This window comes from Eptatretus burgeri, unplaced genomic scaffold (assembly GCF_056783735.1).
Source record: "Eptatretus burgeri isolate ZD-2024b unplaced genomic scaffold, Ebu_testis_v1 Ebu_testis_scaffold_244, whole genome shotgun sequence".
Taxonomy (NCBI): domain Eukaryota; kingdom Metazoa; phylum Chordata; class Myxini; order Myxiniformes; family Myxinidae; genus Eptatretus; species Eptatretus burgeri.
In genome coordinates, this window is record NW_028222194.1 from 25728 (window position 1) to 42711 (window position 16984).

At 46.3% G+C, this 16984-nt stretch overlaps 1 long non-coding RNA gene across 1 annotated transcript in view; it reads left to right on the forward strand.

The window, feature by feature from the left end:
* Positions 1–792: 792 nt before the first annotated feature.
* The window catches only part of LOC147007371 (uncharacterized), a 29495-nt gene continuing 13303 nt past the window's right edge, over positions 793–16984 (forward strand). Inside the window, exon 1 of the long non-coding RNA XR_015054226.1 lies at positions 793–1306. This is a non-coding gene — a long non-coding RNA (uncharacterized LOC147007371). The remainder of the gene's footprint in view (positions 1307–16984) is intronic.

Here is a 16984-nt window from a genome sequence, read left to right on the forward strand (position 1 = left end):
TTGAGAGTTGTTTGGTGAAATAGAAGAAGAGGAGTGAATTGTGATCCAGCAATGAGAACAAGTGTGGAAGAGGAAGATTTATCATTATAAGAGATCGTTATTATGATTATTATTATTATTATTATTATTGTTATTATTATTATTGTTATTATTGTTTGAGAGAGTTTTCATCAGATTCGATCATGGAAAGGATGCAGAAAAAATCATGAGGTGAATTTGGATCGGTAAACGAAGGGGGTGGAAACAGATCACGTGGTTCCGGGAGAATCACGTGACTGTGGGAGGTGTATAATTTAAAGTGAATGTATTTATTTAAATAAGGATTGTGTAACATTCGGAAAAGGGAAGGTTGAAGTAAAATCCTGGAGGTGTTTGGTGAATTTGGAAATGTGAGCACAGAGTGAAGCTCCTGGGTCGATGAAACGTGTCAGGAAGAGGGTGGAGAGTATTGTGTCGTGTAGAAGATGCTTCGCAGGCAGACACGAGTGGAAGGACAGTCGAGCCGAGCCGTGTTGCACAAGTGCGGAAGCACGGGCGTACGTTGCCCACCACCGTCCTTTTATTACGTACTCAGCACACTTCTAAGCCAGACGACTCCAGCATTACAACGGCGCCTCAGACGGCGCGCACCCCTTATATCCCTTGCGGACCCGACGACCATGACGACCCCTCCTCCCATCATCATGCCCCGCCCTGCATGCCCGCAGGCTCCACCACAGAGAGAGAGTCACGTGGTTACAGGAGGTGTATAGATAGAAACGTTTTGAGGAAAATTATTAATTTTGAAGAACAGGTAAGATTCGGGAATGGAGGATTGTAGGAAGAAATCCTGAATGTAATTGTGAGAGTGGATCAGTTCAAGTGGAATAAAGATGTTGTGCCGGCGGAAGGAAGAGGAAGAAGAAGAAGAGGTATGATGAAGAGGAAGATCCTTCCCTCCTCCATCCCCTGTCCCGTCCAGTGCGGACGACATGGAGATGTCTGTGACTGATTCCAGGAAAAAGGTCAAGAACGGACAAACGTTGATACATTTGATGTTAACGATCAGAATAAGGTTCAGATGGTGTGAGGATCACGTGACCTCCAAGGTCCGTCCCACGTGGGAATCCCCTTGGTGGTCCCGGAGTTTTGTTCCTCTGTGGAAGCTTCGTTTTCTCCACTTGCCGAGTCCGAGCGGGACAGAACCTGGTGAAGTGTGTTTTTTAGTGTTTGATGTTCTCAAGAGGATGAAGGGGGAAACGACACAACCTTGGTGTGTCACGGAAATGTAATTACATTCCAGGACGATCCGTTCAGGTAAACACAGGTAAACATGAAACATTCCTTCCCGAATCTACACGATTTCATCCAAACTACAAGGACTATGATTCATGAACCTTATCAGGTTAACATGTCAGATCACCAATTCCAAAGGTTAAGGAAACGTGTTACTCGGGCTGGTAAAGAGGTTCAAGGATAACTAACAGGATGGAGATGAAAGTAACATCCCGAACATCAATGGAGGCCACAGGTGTGTGCGTCGTCTCCAGGTGTTTCAGCTCTTTCGAAATGAAAAAATTGATGTGTTCATGTTACAGGAGACGCATGAAAATCAGTCTTCTGAGGATGAGTGGAGTAGAATGTACAAAGGTTGTGTCTCTGTCTCTGTCTCTGTCTCTGTCTCTGTCTCTGTCTCTGTCTCTGTCTCTCTCTGTCTCTCTCTCTCTCTCTGTCTCTCTCTCTCTCTCTGTCTCTCTCTCTCTGTCTCTCTCTCTCTCTCTCTGTCTCTCTGTCTCTGTCTCTCTCTCACTCTCTGTCTCTGTCTCTGTCTCTCTCTCTCTGTCTCTCTCTCTCTGTGTGTCTCTCTCTCTCTCTCTCTCTCTCTCTCTCTCTCTCTCTCTCTCTCTCTCTCTCTCTCTGTGTCTCTCTCTCTCTCTCTCTCTCTCTCTCTCTCTCTCTCTCTCTCTCTCTCTCTCTCTGTCTGTCTGTCTCTCTCTCTCTCTCTCTCTGTCTCTCTCTCTCTCTGTCTCTCTCTCTCTCTCTCTCTGTCTCTCTCTGTCTCTCTCTCTCTCTGTCTCTCTCTCTCTGTCTCTCTGTCTCTCTCTCTCTCTCTCTCTCTGTCTCTCTCCCTGTCTCTCTGTCTCTCTCTCTGTCTCTCTCTGTCTCTCTCTCTGTCTCTCTCTGTCTCTCTCTCTCTCTGTCTCTCTCTCTGTCTCTCTCTCTGTCTCTCTCTGTCTCTCTCTGTCTCTCTCTGTCTCTCTGTCTCTCTGTCTCTCTGTCTCTCTGTCTCTCTGTCTCTCTCTCTCTCTCTTATCTGGTGTGCTTGTTGAGGCCAAGGCTGGTGTGGCAATAGTGTAACATCCTGGACTCCAGTTTTCGGAGAAAACTTGTAAGGAAATTTGTAAAAGTTACTTACTGTGTGTGCAATTTGTCAGTGGTAACCAAAAGATTTGCCTGACTAATGTGTACTGTCCCAGTGCTAACTCTGAAAGAGGTGCCTTTCTGTACAAGTTAACAGAGTTTGTAATCACCATTGATTTGACCATGTTGTGTCTGGGGATGACCACAACTTCACCCTCAACCCACAACTTGGTAGAAACACTTGTGAGCTTCATCCACCCAGCACAAGACGTTTGGCACAGCGAGTTAAAAGTTTAAACTGGTGGATGTGTGACGGGTACAAAACCATAACATCTATCAGTGTACCCGGGTTTGTGTGTAAAGAAATGTTCTAACGATGGCTCGCCGAGACAGATTTTATGTTAATCATGAAATCTCTTCGACGGTTCGTTGTTGTCCTCCCAGAGTGATATGAAGCACGAACTGCAGGATTATTATTCTAAATTATTTGCAATAAGAACTGTGAATGAGGAGAACAGGAATGTAATGTTTGAACTGCTGGGGCGTTCCATGTCAGGTGTACACATTTTTCAGCGAAATTTTGACTCATCGTCTCAGATTTCACTCTTTTTTTTGTGCAAGTGTTTGTATCCACGGTAAAACATTATGTGTCAATTTTCAGACCTGGGGGCCCATAGGGGCCCATTTTCGCCCCCCCCAAATTTGGGTGCCCCAGTTGACCCACAATCTTCCAGTGGCCATATCACAGGTTGTAATGGTCTGATTTGGATGATCTTGGTATCAAAATGCTCGTAAAAGCGAGATCTTTCGAATCATGTGAAGTAAAATCACTCCGAAACAGTAATTCAAAAAGTTATAGTTTGGGGTGCCCTTTGACCTTGGGCCCCCGCCCCCCAGCCAAACCGATGATCCTGATTTTTTTCGTGTGTGAAGAAATCTTCTAAAGGGGCTGTCACACCTTGACGTTTTAGCCAGCGTTTGGCAACGTATCAAAATGTTTATAAAACGCTGGTGTCCACTGAACTATTGATGTTTTTTTTAAGTTTTTGGCGTATTCATAACGAGTTAGACGTATACATAACGTATCGTAACGTACACAGAACGTTTCGATAACATACCAACGAATGCTTAGCATGTTGTCAGCGTTCACAACGTATGCCCAACGACAGTCTAACGTATGCATAGCGCGCTGCAGCGTATCGCCGACGATCACATGGCGTAGCCTATTAAAAGGCTGCCGCTCGACGATTCAAATCATAACCGCACCAGACATCGAAGTGTCAAGGCCCTGTCACACCTTGACGTTTTAGCCAGCGTTTGCCGACGTATGAAAAATTTGCCGAATACGCTGGCACACGTCAAATACGTTATGGGTAAGTTTTGTATACGTTAAGAGCACGCTGGCATACGTCGTGGTACGCCGAGCACGTCGACAGATTTTAAGTATGCTCAAAATTTTTCCACGTATGACTCACACTTTCCGCATACGCTGGCCATAAGTTGTAGGCATGTTATGCGATCGTTGACACACGTCAACACACGTTACTTGAAAGTTACTCATAAGTCGAAACACGTTGAGGTAATGTTTAGCGTACCCGAAACACGGGTAAACATGGAGCAGGCTTATCTCTTGAGCTCGGACATTGTGGGTGATCGGTGGTTCACTGACGAGGTTTTGAGCTTCTTCTTGTGATGTAATCTGGTTTTTTAAAAGTGTCAAGTCCTCACTCATGTTTGTGCACATGTGTATCATTCTGTGGTGTATTTGACATGAACATACATCCTTGCTTGTATTGCGGTGGTTGAATTTATTTTTGCTGTGAAAAGTTTTTTGTTTGGATTTGTTTTTGTGGAGTGTGCTTATCTCAGTCGATGTCTCTCATGCTGTCAGGTTCTCATCATCCTGATATGGGAGAGAGGAGGGGAGGATGGCTCATCCTGATGGCTTAAGGACCATATCTCAACAGCTGCATGTGTATTTGGCTTCACAGTTCTGTTTATTTCTGACTTTTATTTCATAAATTACACATATTTACCTTGCAATCCACAGCAAACTTTACGACAGATTACAGCAGAGAATATTCCGACAGAGTTTCGCAGTCTGCCCATGCGGAAATGTCGAGAAACGGCTTGTGGTGCTTTCTGGTTGTTTTGGGTTTTATCTTACACCGCGTGGCGGAAGGGGGATATTATTGTCACCCGTGTCGTCCGTCCGGCTGTCCGTCCGTCCGTCCGGGCGTCAACATTTATAGCTGTGAGTGCGATAACTCGTAAACTGTTCGCCATTTCGATTTAAATTTGGGTCAGACATGCACCACCTGAAAAGGAAGAACCCTATTGATTTTGGGCGTGGCCGGTTCCAAGATGGCCGACTGGGGCGGCCATCTTGAAAAAAATGTTTTTTGTCATAAATGGAAAACCGCTTATCTGATTTCAATTATTTTTGGTTGTTACGTTCCTCACCCCTGGGGAACTTTATCGAGATGATGACCAAATGGTGTCTTGTTTCCAATTCACCTCCCTCATTATCTGGAATATGTATGACCTTTTACATTCAATGGCGGGGATTCCCCATCTCTGATGGTATATTTTGTTTTTGTTTTTATTTGGTCATCTCCTCGAGCATGACCTCATAATTTGGGTGTCGATGTCCGTCCGTCTGTCCGTTCACAATGAAGCTGAAGCGGGAGATCTGGTCATTAGTGATCCTGATAGAGGTCGATGAGACGTACACGATGGTATGACTTTCAAGGTCAAGGTCACCGAGGCCTTTGAAGTTGCGAAAATGACGATTTTCAAATTTTATCTCCTCCGCCATTTCTCAAGCGATCTTGAATTTGCTTGTGGCATATGAATCTATGGGACAATATCTAAATTTGGTCGGGACGGATTTTCGAATTTCGCTTTCGTTTTCACGTCACGTGACTTCAAAGTTTGCAAAAACTGCCCTACCTTCAGGAGGCTACATATTCATATCACTACTGGGCAAGGTAAAAGTTAGTGAATGGTGTCATTGCATAGCAGCTGACCTTGTATATTTATACATTTTCCACCGAAGGCTCCAAAAGTTTCAAAACCCGAAATGTCAACGTCGGCATTTATTTTCAAAATATAATTCCGTGCGTGCGCGCCAAAATGCCGAGTCATCTTTAACCAAACTGCGCAGTCGAGATGCGCAGTAGTCTTCGGTCATAACTGAACATTGAGAACTTGTGGTATGATAGAGATGACCGTCACCCCCACACGGGGGTAATTTTTTTTGTTTTGGTTTGTATGTACAATACCCTCGAGACAATGTCACTTCCTTACATTCGAATCATTGTGATTGTCTGTCTGAAGAAAGAACAAGTACAATTTGGTATTTTAGTGATGTCCTGGATCAGTCTTGTTGGTTCTGAAAACACTCGAAAATATAAGGTTTGGCTTTGAAAGGCTTTTGATTTCACTCTCTTGTAGCTTTTCAGAGTTCATCATTTTGTGTACATTTGATGGGGCAGACATTCTTCTTTCTGTGTCATCCCTCCTTACGGAATCTGACAATACTCTGATTTGAGGAAAGCTCATAACATTCCAGGGATGGCGCACTCACAAAAGTCAAAGAACCTTCAAGGTTTTTATTTCATTTTTCTCCATTGTTCTGGTGCTCTTGTATCGTTGACTGATCGGGTGGCCTTCATCTATTTTTTTTTGCGTCTCTCCTCTGGTTTAGCTGATTGTGTTCTCTCGACCCTCCGACCCTCCCCAGCTCCTCCATGATTTACGTGTTTTTCCAACTGAAACTCCCAAAATAGTGGGGCAACGTAGCATAACAATTGTGCATTTTGTGAGGAAAGCACCAAATTTGGCACACTAGTTGCCTATCATATTGTTGCAGTTGTGGAAATTAACAAACCACCATTCAGGTTCCGTAGGTGAGATATCTCTGTAAGTACCTGTGTCGTTCGCCCCAAACCCGTTGTTTAGAGGGAATAAATGTGATTCATTCGGGCTGCGACGCTTTGAGATAGCCGTTTTTTCTGTTCTATCTTTATTTTGAACCAACCACGCTCCAACCATCACACAACAACAACAACGCCAACAGCCACGATCTTTACCTTCACAACTCGCTCCCGCAAACATCGCATCACCGCCATTCCGAACGGCACCATGGCCATAAACCACCACCATAAATGCTCCACCACCTTCACCTCTCTCCTTCTGCGGCCATTCCCGCACCACCTGTGAGCACCGAGCGTCGGGCTATCCTGGGCTCGTACAAGATACGCGCCGAGCCACGAGTGCAAAATGCGGCCTTTCCGAGGAGAATTCGGATCAGGAATGCTACACGCCCACTTCTGATCCGTCCAATCAGCAAGCGCGGGGCGGTTTGGCCCCGCCTCCAGGCACGTCTGTGTGGAATCGAGATATGCAAATTCTAGGATCAGGGGAGATTCACGCCCCTTTTTCTCCATCCAATGGGCGAGCGTGGCTCCACCCCCGAGCTCGTTCTGATCCGGAAATATGCATATGGGTTCTCCTGTCGGCCTATAAAGCGTCGAGCGCAAGGTGAATCTGGGCAGAGTCAGTTTTGGAACAGCGGAGAGTGGCAGAAAGGCAGAGTCAGTTTGGAAGAGCGGAGAGTGGCAGAAAAGCGAAGAGTTTTGGGGCAGAGAGAAAGAACAGTTGTTGCAGAGAGTCAGTTTGGAAGAGCGGAGTGGAGTCGGGAGGCGAGGGCGTCCCGGTGGTTTTCGGCAGTCGGCTGAGGCGAATTAGGGGAAGAGTCCGAGGAGCTCGGGTCTGAGGCAAGGAAGACGGCGGTCGGCGACGAGGTCGCAGTGGAATCGCTCGTCACGGGACCCAAGCAAGCCAGCTATACTCTTTCCCCAGAGCATCAACAATTCCCCCCCCCCTTTTTCCCCCGCGCTGAGATAGTGCGAAAAGGGGGCCCCGTTCCCACCCCACTCCAAGCAGTGCCAACGAAACCCGCGAAGGAGCACGAAGTCGGGGCACCGCTGCGCTGCCACATTTGTGGCTCATCACAAAGACGCGGGTTGGACCCACCCGGTCTCGCGGACCTGACCGCTCTTTCAGGTCCCGCGCAAATATTGGCCCACAGGCCCCGTCTGCCCCCTTGTCTTTGAGGGTGGCCTTTTCTTTTGCTTTTGAGTAAATGTGTGTCGGCGCCGTCTGTGAAGTAAAACTGTTAAGTGTTGCCGTGTGTCGGTCTTATTCGGTAGTATCTCTGCGTCATTGTTTCTTTTGTTACATTTGCTTTTTGTGCATAATTGTTTTAATTGCTATATGTGTGCTCTCTGTGTGTCGTGTAAATAAAGTGCTTGCATGTTGAATTGTTCCCCGTTTCGCTGCGTCCTTTCCTTCGTTTGAATCTCTATCTTGCTTCACGTAAAGGGTTGGTAGTGGGCTTAATACGCCCGATAATTAATCGGAACCGTCGAGGCCGACGATAACACCGCTCGGTTATCCCGATAGCACAGAACGGATCGCTTAAGCGGCCCGTGTCCGGAGTCGACCTGCGGCGAGGTGCGATCGCCCGGTCTACCAGCCGCGTGGGTACTGAGGTAGGTCGAGTTTGGCGAACAACCCTATCCCACGCGGGTGGCCGATTGGCACGATCGTGGTGAGGCCGAAAGACCCACCCGTGACTAGCTCCCGGCGTTAGTCCGAGAGGGTCACGACAGAATTGTCCGTCCGGTGGGCGACGTGCCGCGATTAGAGTCACGTGGCCGTTCGCGCGCCGGCGGGCGCGAATTCGCAACAATATTGTGAACAGATTTGGATATTGGACCATCTCAAATTTTTGATGGCAGTGGAAAATGGCTGCCACAGCTATCAGCGGCTGAATTTGAGATGGCCCAATATCCAAATCTATTCATAATATGATTGGCTACGAGTCTGCCAAATTTGGTGCTTTCCTCACAAAATGCATAATTGTTATGCTATATTTAGCGAAGTTGCCCCACTAAAATTCAGGCTCACTTCGCACTTCCACTCTTTAGTTCCTCTTTTCTCCCGTCTGTAGAATTACCTTCCGGAAGAGGTTCATTGCTTTCTTCTATTATGATTTCATGTCATCCCCCTTCCTTTCACCCATGATCTTTTCTGTCCCCATTAACCTTCCCGAACACAACCGTTTTTCTTGCACGTTAGCTTTTCCTCCAGTCTTCTCTCTCCTCTTTTTAGGTCATCTCTTGGAGCATGACCGAACAATATTGCTGTTGAGAGGAGAGGTGACGATCCGTCCATCCGTCCTTCCACAATGAAGTTGAAGTGGGAGATCTGGTCATTAGTGATCCTGATAGAGGTCGATGAGACATACACGATGGTATGACTTTCAAGGTCACCGAAGGTCAAGGTCAAGGTCGCGAGGCCTTTGAAGTTGTGAAAATGACGATTTTCAAATTCTATCTCCTCCGCCATTTCTTAAGCGATCTTGAATTTGATTGCAGCATATGAATCTATGGGACAATATCTAAATTTTGATCAGGCCGGATTTTCGATATTCGCTTTGGTTTTCGTGTCACGTGACTTCAAAGTTGGCAAAAAATGCGAAAATGACGATTTTCAAAATCTATCTCCGCCTACATTTCTTAAGCGATCTTGAATTTGATTGTACCATCTAAATCTATCAGACAATATCGAAATTTGTTCGGGCCGGATTTTCGATATTCGCTTTCGTTTTCGTGTCACGTGACTTCAAAGTTTGCAAAAACTGCCCTACCTTCAGGAGGCTATATATTTTCTCGCGGAGATGACCGTCACTCTCGCACGGGGGTAATTTTTATGTTCATTCATTCCTTTACTTGTTGTCTAACTGTGTGTGTCACCACTGTCCGCTTGTTGGCCGATCCCCCTCGCTCTTCCAAGGGCCTCAATCTTGAATTTAAAGTTTATTCTCCATTTTAAACTCTCTGATCACTGATAAACACAACTTCATGGAAGACTTGCCTGACTGACTAAATTGTGCAGATCGTGTTCTGTGGATTTTAATTGCTTTTATCTTATTCTTTGGAAGGAAAATAAACCAACGATGGAGGGAAACTAATGATGGAGACACCTCCGTTCCACAGGACATGTGCTTATCTTGATTGCCATCTCGGTTTTACCCAGAATGCTTTGACCAGCAGTGGTTATTTCATACTTTTCTCAGGTTGGCCAATAATATTGAAGTTTCATGAGCCTGCGCTAACAAAGTGAAAAACGGGGTTAATTGATTCGTCCTGTCTGTGCGTGTCTGCATTTTTAATTCCATTTTCTGTGTAATCGCTTGTCAGATTGAGACGAAATTTTCACCCAAGGTGCAACTTCTCATGTCAATGTTATAATGATAATTCTGACGTCATCGGTCACGTGGTTCGGCAGCCATTTTTTTAAAATATAAAGCCTTTCATATATTTCAAACGGCTTAACAGATCAAAGAGAAACTTTACAGGTATGACCTCTTGTCCATTAGGAACAAAAAGTTCTCCACCTATGATGTCATAGGTCACATGGTTTGGCCACTACATTTGATTTACCATCAAACATTTAAAGTCGTCTTCCCCAGAACAGCTGTGTCAGTCTGGGAAACTTCACACAAACTGCATCTCTGACCTAAAACTTTTAAAAACCACAGTTTGCCATGGATGCTCGCTTTCCATCAACCATTCTTTTTTTCCAACTTCAGTGCCAACTCACCCCCCTCACCCCTCACTCTCACTCTCAAAGCAACCATCCCACTCTTCTCCCTCCAAGCCTTCCTCTCACCTCTCTCAAAAATTCCCCCCTCACCTTTGTCCCACCTTTCATCCCCTCGCTCTTCCTTCTCTAAGTTGCCCCCCTCTCATCCACCAACCTGCCTCCGTCCACTGCCCTCTCACCTCCATCTCTTCACTCCACCTCCTCAAATCCTCAACTGCCTTCTTCCTTGTCTCTTGTCCCCCCTCTCCCCCAGCACCACAGAGCCTTTTCTCCTCCTCATTCGGCCCCTCCCCTCCATATTCTGCAATACCCCACACTCTTTCAGCAACCCTCCTTCCCTCCCGCCCTCTTCCCTTGTCCTACCCTCCCCCTCCCCCTCCACCTCCTGCACCCAAAGCCTCCTCCCCTACCTCTTCATTAAAAGTGTGGACCTCAAATATCCGGGGCCTTCGCTCCAACCTTTCAGATCTTTCCATACAGGTTGCCACTGACAAACCAGACATTATCTGCCTAACAGAAACTTTCCTCTCCCAAGACGTGTCTGACTCCCAAGTATCTCTCCCTGGTTACTCCCTCTTACGGTATGACAGACCTGAGCCTCGTCCTGGTGGAGGTGTTGCTCTCTTCATCAAAGACTCTATTCCTCACTCTCCATGCACTGCTCTCACTCCCCCACACCCCCAGGAATACCTCTGGCTTCGGCTTCCCCTCCACTCCCACCTCATGTTTATATGTGTACTGTACCGTCCACCGAACAGTGATGACTCCATCTACACCTCATTATCCGAAAACATGGACCATCTTCTATATTCTCATCCAAACTCTCTCTTCCTCTTATGTGGTGACTTCAATTGTCATCACGCCAGTTGGCTAGGTGTGGGTAACTCTCTCACCTGCCATGGCACCTCAGCAAAAGCTTTCTGCGACTCATTGGGACTGACTCAATCGGTCAATTTCCTGAATCGGATCTTAACCAATGGTACTCCATCTCTTCTGGATCTGATTTTGACAAATTTCCCTGACAATATCTGCTGCTCTTCCTTCGCTCCAATTGGTTCTTCTGACCACGTCCTTGTTAAAGTGGACATCTCTCTGGCTGTTATCAGAGAACCACCTCACCGCCGTCGAGTCTGGCATTTCACTCAAGCCGACTGGCAGGGTCTCCGAGCAGCCATCAAACTTACAGACTTGTCTCCTATCACTACTTTCTCAAACATCAACTCATCCTGGGAATTCTTTCAAAGAAACTTGCTCTCCCTCATGCACAGATTTATCCCCTCTCGTGTTCAGTTCTCTTACCCTTCCTCCCGCCCTTGGTTTACTGAAGCTTGTGGCGAGGCAGTTGTCCTGAAACAACTTGCCTTTGCCTCATGGAAAGCAAACCCAACTGAGGGCAATCACAGTTCTTTCCACAAAGCTCGGAACAAGTGTGTATCTACCCTCAGGAGAGCCAGAAAACAACATCTTTCTCATCTCAAGTCTGAATTCTCAAACCTCTCTCCCTCCTCAAAATCCTGGTGGCGTTTAATCAAATCTGTTTCTGGTGTATGTTCCCCCTCGATCCCCTCCCTTACCTTAAATGGCCGCACTGCTGATTCCACACGTGATAAAGCTGAATGTCTGAACTCGGTGTTTGCAGCTAAATCTTGTGTCCTAAACCCATCACTATCTCTACCCACTTTACCCAGTCGGACCCAACTGTCCCTGGACTCTGTATCCTTTTCTCCTGACAAGGTGAAGAGCTTGCTTTCAAACCTCGAGTCAGATTCTGCAACCGGTCCAGATGGCATCAGCCCACGTGTCCTCAAAGCCTGCTCTTCTGCTCTTGCTCACCCTCTCTCTGTTCTATTCACCCTCTCATTTGCCCAAGGTCATCTGCCATCTGCTTGGAAATCTGCTAACATCACTGCCCTGCATAAAAAAGGTGCAAAAACAGATCCCTGTAACTACAGACCAATCGGCCTTCTCCCAATCATCAGCAAGGTTATGGAATCCATCATCGCTTCAGATATGAAATCCTTCCTCTTCTCCAATGGCTTGATTTCCAATCATCAATTTGGTTTCAGACAAGGTCACTCTACCCTGGATATGCTGCTTCTGCTCTCCCATCAATGGATGGAGGTCCTCAATGCCAGACAGGAAATCCGAGCCGTATCCCTGGACATATCACGTGCTTTTGACACAGCCTGCACTACTCACCAAACTCTCTTCCCATGGTATTCAAGGCCATCTCCACTCATCGCTCGCAGACTTCCTCTCCTGTCGCAGTCAACTTGTGGCCCTAAATGGAGTTCTTTCATCCCCTCTTCCTGTGCAGGCTGGAGTTCCTCAAGGTAGCGTTCTGGGCCTTGTTCTTTTTCTGGTTTTCATCAATGATCTCTCAGACTCTGGAAAATCCTCTATTTCTCTTTGCCGACGACTCCACCCTCTGCCGTACCATCTGTCATCCCTCAGACCGGCAAGCAGCAGCTTCTTCGCTCACTGCAGATCTGGATAAAATCACAAACTGGTCCAACACGTGGAACATGTCTTTCAATCCAGACAAATCTCACACTCTCACGATGTCTCTTCGAAAGGACCATTTAGAAAACCCCCCCATCCACTTTCTCAACAATCCTCTGGAAGAAGTCTTTTCTTTCAAGCTTCTGGGTCTCACTATCTGCCATGACCTTTCCTGGGAAAGTCACATTTCCAACCTCGCCTCAAAAGCCAGTCGCCGACTGGGAATCCTCCGTCGTGCAAAGTCCTTCCTCGGCCCTCTTGAGCTCCTGACCACTTACAAAGCTTTTGTCCGTAGCCTGATGGAGTACTGCTCTCCCCTCTGGGCTGGTGCTCCTGCCTCCCACCTTTCTCGGCTTCACGCTGTCGAAACCAGGGCATTTAAGATCCTCGGCATCTCCCGCAATGAAGCTGAGTCTTTGGGCCTCTCACTCAATCACCGCAGGTTGGTCGGTGGTCTTTCTGTCTTCTACCGACTCCTCTCCAGCCTTGCCCCCTGCTCTCTCTGCGATTTGTCCCCACCACATTTCCACAGGGCGCTCAAGGTCTGCCAACAACCCCCTTCTGGTAAAACTACCAAAATCACGAATCACTGCTCATCTTCACTCTTTCATTCCTCTTTTTCCCGCCTTTGGAATAAACTTCCTCACTCCCATTCTTAAACCATTCTTCTTAAAATAAACCCATTCTTCCCTCCAGGCTTTCAAAACAGCTGTTCACCACCACCTCTTATCTTCCCCCATCCAAATCCTCGATCTTTTGTACCCCGATAATCCACCCAAGCCCACTTCCTTCAATTCCCCTGCTTTCCTTCCTGAAAGTCCCTGTAATGTCCATCTTCTCTTCGCCATGTTCCCCGTCCCATCCCCATCCCTCTCCCTTCCACAGTTCACCTAATGTCTGTTCCCCACTGTTTTGTCCCTTCCACTCCCGCCCCTCTTGTCTCATGCCTCCTTGCTGTGAGTTGTGTGTTAGCTCTCATACGAGCCTCGACCAAGGTATACAAAAAAAAAAAAAAAACCTGTTCCCCAATCTTTGGGGATATCATCATGTTCATGCATCACTTGATTTGGCAGCCATATTTGATTGAAGGAAAATATATAATGAAGTCTCTCTCTTGAACTGCTGCATCAATCGATGTGAAACTTCAAAATTATGATCTCATCACGATGTGGAAAACATGTTTTAAATTTCAACCTGATTGGACGCATGGTCTGGCAGCCAGACATTTAATTTCTTGAATCTTGGTTCTTTGTTTTTTTTCTGAAAAAGGTTCACTTGGCTGTACCTGGATGGGTTTGATGGTGGAGCCGTTGCAGTTAAATCCCAAATCCTATTCAAGTTCCTCCTGACGATTTCATCTTTGCTTTTTGCTTGTTCAGGTTCCTTCTGATGACTCCAATGCAGTACCTATTTTATTTGGTCTTCCATTTGATTTTAATTTAATTTTTGTTAATTACAAATTTGCCACCATAAATGATGACACATCAAGTCCTCAAGATTCTGTGGGGGAAGTATTGTCTGAATACAATCTTGTTTTTCATTTTTACATGTTTTCCGATATAAAGTTCACAGAAACCTTGAACGATCATCAAATTAACCTCATCTATGTGATAATATTGTTGAGACCACGTTGCACCGCTGATTGAGATCGAGCGCTGTCCACACGTATGGTCTTGGTCGAGAAGAGCTTTAATTCACACCAAACATGTATACATGGAGAGATATAGAGAGACACAGAATACTCACAGTAGTCCAGCTCAATCTAACTCTGCTAGCTTGGCACTCTGGCTTGCCTTATATACAATTTGTCCTGCCCCTTGTGGGACCATCTGGTTTCAAGATTGGCCCAGCTCCCATCACTGCTTTCTATTGAGACTTTGTTTCTCAAAGATCAATTTCCTCCAAGGGGTAAAAGCCAGGTGCTGATTTCCTCCCTTTGGGCTCTAAAAGCCATCTGGTTTGGTCATCATCCGGCCAGGGAGTCAGGAAGACGGATTACTTTTTAAGAGCCTTTACCTTCCTTTCCTTATTCCACTCCTTGGAAAGTGGACGCAGCTGTTGTGCTGTGTCAAATGGCACTGATTTACGATCGAGTTTCCTTCGGCTCGAGGCTTGTTTCTGACCAAGCTTCCTTGGCTCAAGGTTGATTTACGATCGGGCTTCTCTTGGCTCAAGGTTTTTACAAGGGTAATAAAAGCCAGTTGCTCAGCCGTGTCACAAAGAAAGAGACTACATGCTTTGGCTGTTAACACAGCCAAGAACTGCAGCTGTTAAGAGTGCTCTATAATGAATGCCTTTGACTCTTTCTTTTACTTTTGATTGTTAAAAAGTAATTCTGCTAACAAATGGCTATTCTCAGCTTGGGAGAGATACAATCTCTCAACAATCGCTCCTCTTGTTACTTTGGAACATTTGTGCAAAAGAAACAAACAGTTACATAATACATTTGAGAGATGGAGCATCCATAGACCGGTAGGACGGCAGGCAGGATTCTTTTCTACAGGTGGTCCACTCTTATGGTCAGCTCCAAGTGGCCCATGACGTCACGGAGGCTCTTCCTGCACCTTCTAGCCTTATAGAAAAGCCCCCTCTCTACCCCCCTAACCGGCCCACCAACATCCCACCCCTCTGTAGAACAGTGGATACGTTTCAACAATTATGACTTCGGCATAGGTCCTGAGGAAGCAAAGTTTCCTTCCAAAAGTGGATCTCACAAAGTTACTTTATGCACAAAAGGATATATATGTATATATTTAACTAACATGGATTCGTTACGAACAAGTAAGAATATTTTGGCTTACTATTGTTCTTTACGAACATGTTTGGTTAACTGCAAGCCAGAATACGAAGTTCCAGAGTAAAATAAAAAAGTACAAAATTCCAGAGTAAAATAAGAAAGTACAAAATTCCAGAGTATTTGCCAACACGGCAGTGGTTATATAGTATTTCTTCCCATGTCCTCCATTGGCGCAAGCAATTCGAGGCACTCATCCAATGTGAGATTGAGCAGTGGGTCAACAGTCCCATTAAGTTCACAGTATATTTCAGGTTCTATGGGTTGGGGAAAGAAAGAGAAGTGAATTATAGGGGAGGGTAAAGACGGTGGAGGTGCTGGCAGCGGCTCGACCACGGCAATCACAGCAGGCCTTCCCAGGTCGTCTTCGTTTTTGTTGTCTTCTTTGCTGTGGAGGAACATCGTCTCACGCACTCCCTGATTAGACCTTTAATACAAGTGATGACAACGATCACGGCTATGAAGATCATGAGCCCGATGAACAAAGATTTTTGTCCGTAGCCTGATGGAGTACTGTTCTCCCCTCTGGGCTGGTGCTCCTGCCTCCCACCTTTCTCGGCTTCACGCTGTCGAAACCAGGGCATTTAAGATCATCGGCATCTCCCGCAATGAAGCTGAGTCTTTGGGCCTCTCACTCAATCACCGCAGGTTGGTCGGTGGTCTTTCTGTCTTCTACCGACTCCTCTCCAGCCTTGCCCCCCCTACTCTCTCTGCGATTTGTCCCCACCACATTTCCACAGGGCGCTCAAGGTCCGCCAACAACCCCCTTCTGGTAAAACTAGCAAAATCACGAATCACTGCTCATCTTCACTCTTTCATTCCTCTTTTTTCCCGCCTTTGGAATAAACTTCCTCACTCTATTCTTTCCCATTCTTCCCTCCAGGCTTTCAAAACAGCTGTTCACCACCACCTCTTATCTTCCCCCATCCAAATCCTCGATCTTTTCTACCCCCGATAATCCACCCAAGCCCACTTCCTTCATTTCTCCTGCTTTCCTTCCTGAAAGTCCCTGAAATGTCCATCTTCTCTTCGCCATGTTCCCCATCCCATCCCCATCCCTCTCCCTTCCACAGTTCACCTAATGTGTCTGTTCCCCACTGTTTTGTCCCTTCCACTCCCGCCCCTCTTGTCTCATGCCTCCTTGCTGTGAGTTGTGTGTTTGCTCTCATACGAGCCTCGACCAAGGTATACAAAAAAAAAAAAAAAAAAAAAAAAAAACAACCAATGGATTATCCAAGCTCCCCAACTGCCAAATATTCCCATCAACCAAGATCCCATTGACCATCCCTTGTTAAAATTATGATATTTTGCACCTTCGGCCTTTATTTTGTTGGCCAAATTGTCGATTTCTTCTGAATTATCTGGGATGTATGTGCAGCACTCTGCCCCGATGACCGAACAAGTCCCTCCCTTTTCTGCCAGCAGCATATCCAGGGCAATACGGTTTTGCATAACGGTTGTCCGTATAGCTACCAGCTCGGCACTTGTTTTGTGGAATCCTTCGCTGGTGGTGTTTGCCAGTTTCTCCAATGATGCTGCCAAATTAATAATTTCCCTTGCACTTTTGCCAGCTCCATAAAAGGGAAATGCAATCATAAAAAACCTCTCAACTTCTGAAAAGGCTCTTTTCGATCTGGCCTGTGGCATAAATGGCGATTGGTCAGTGATCCG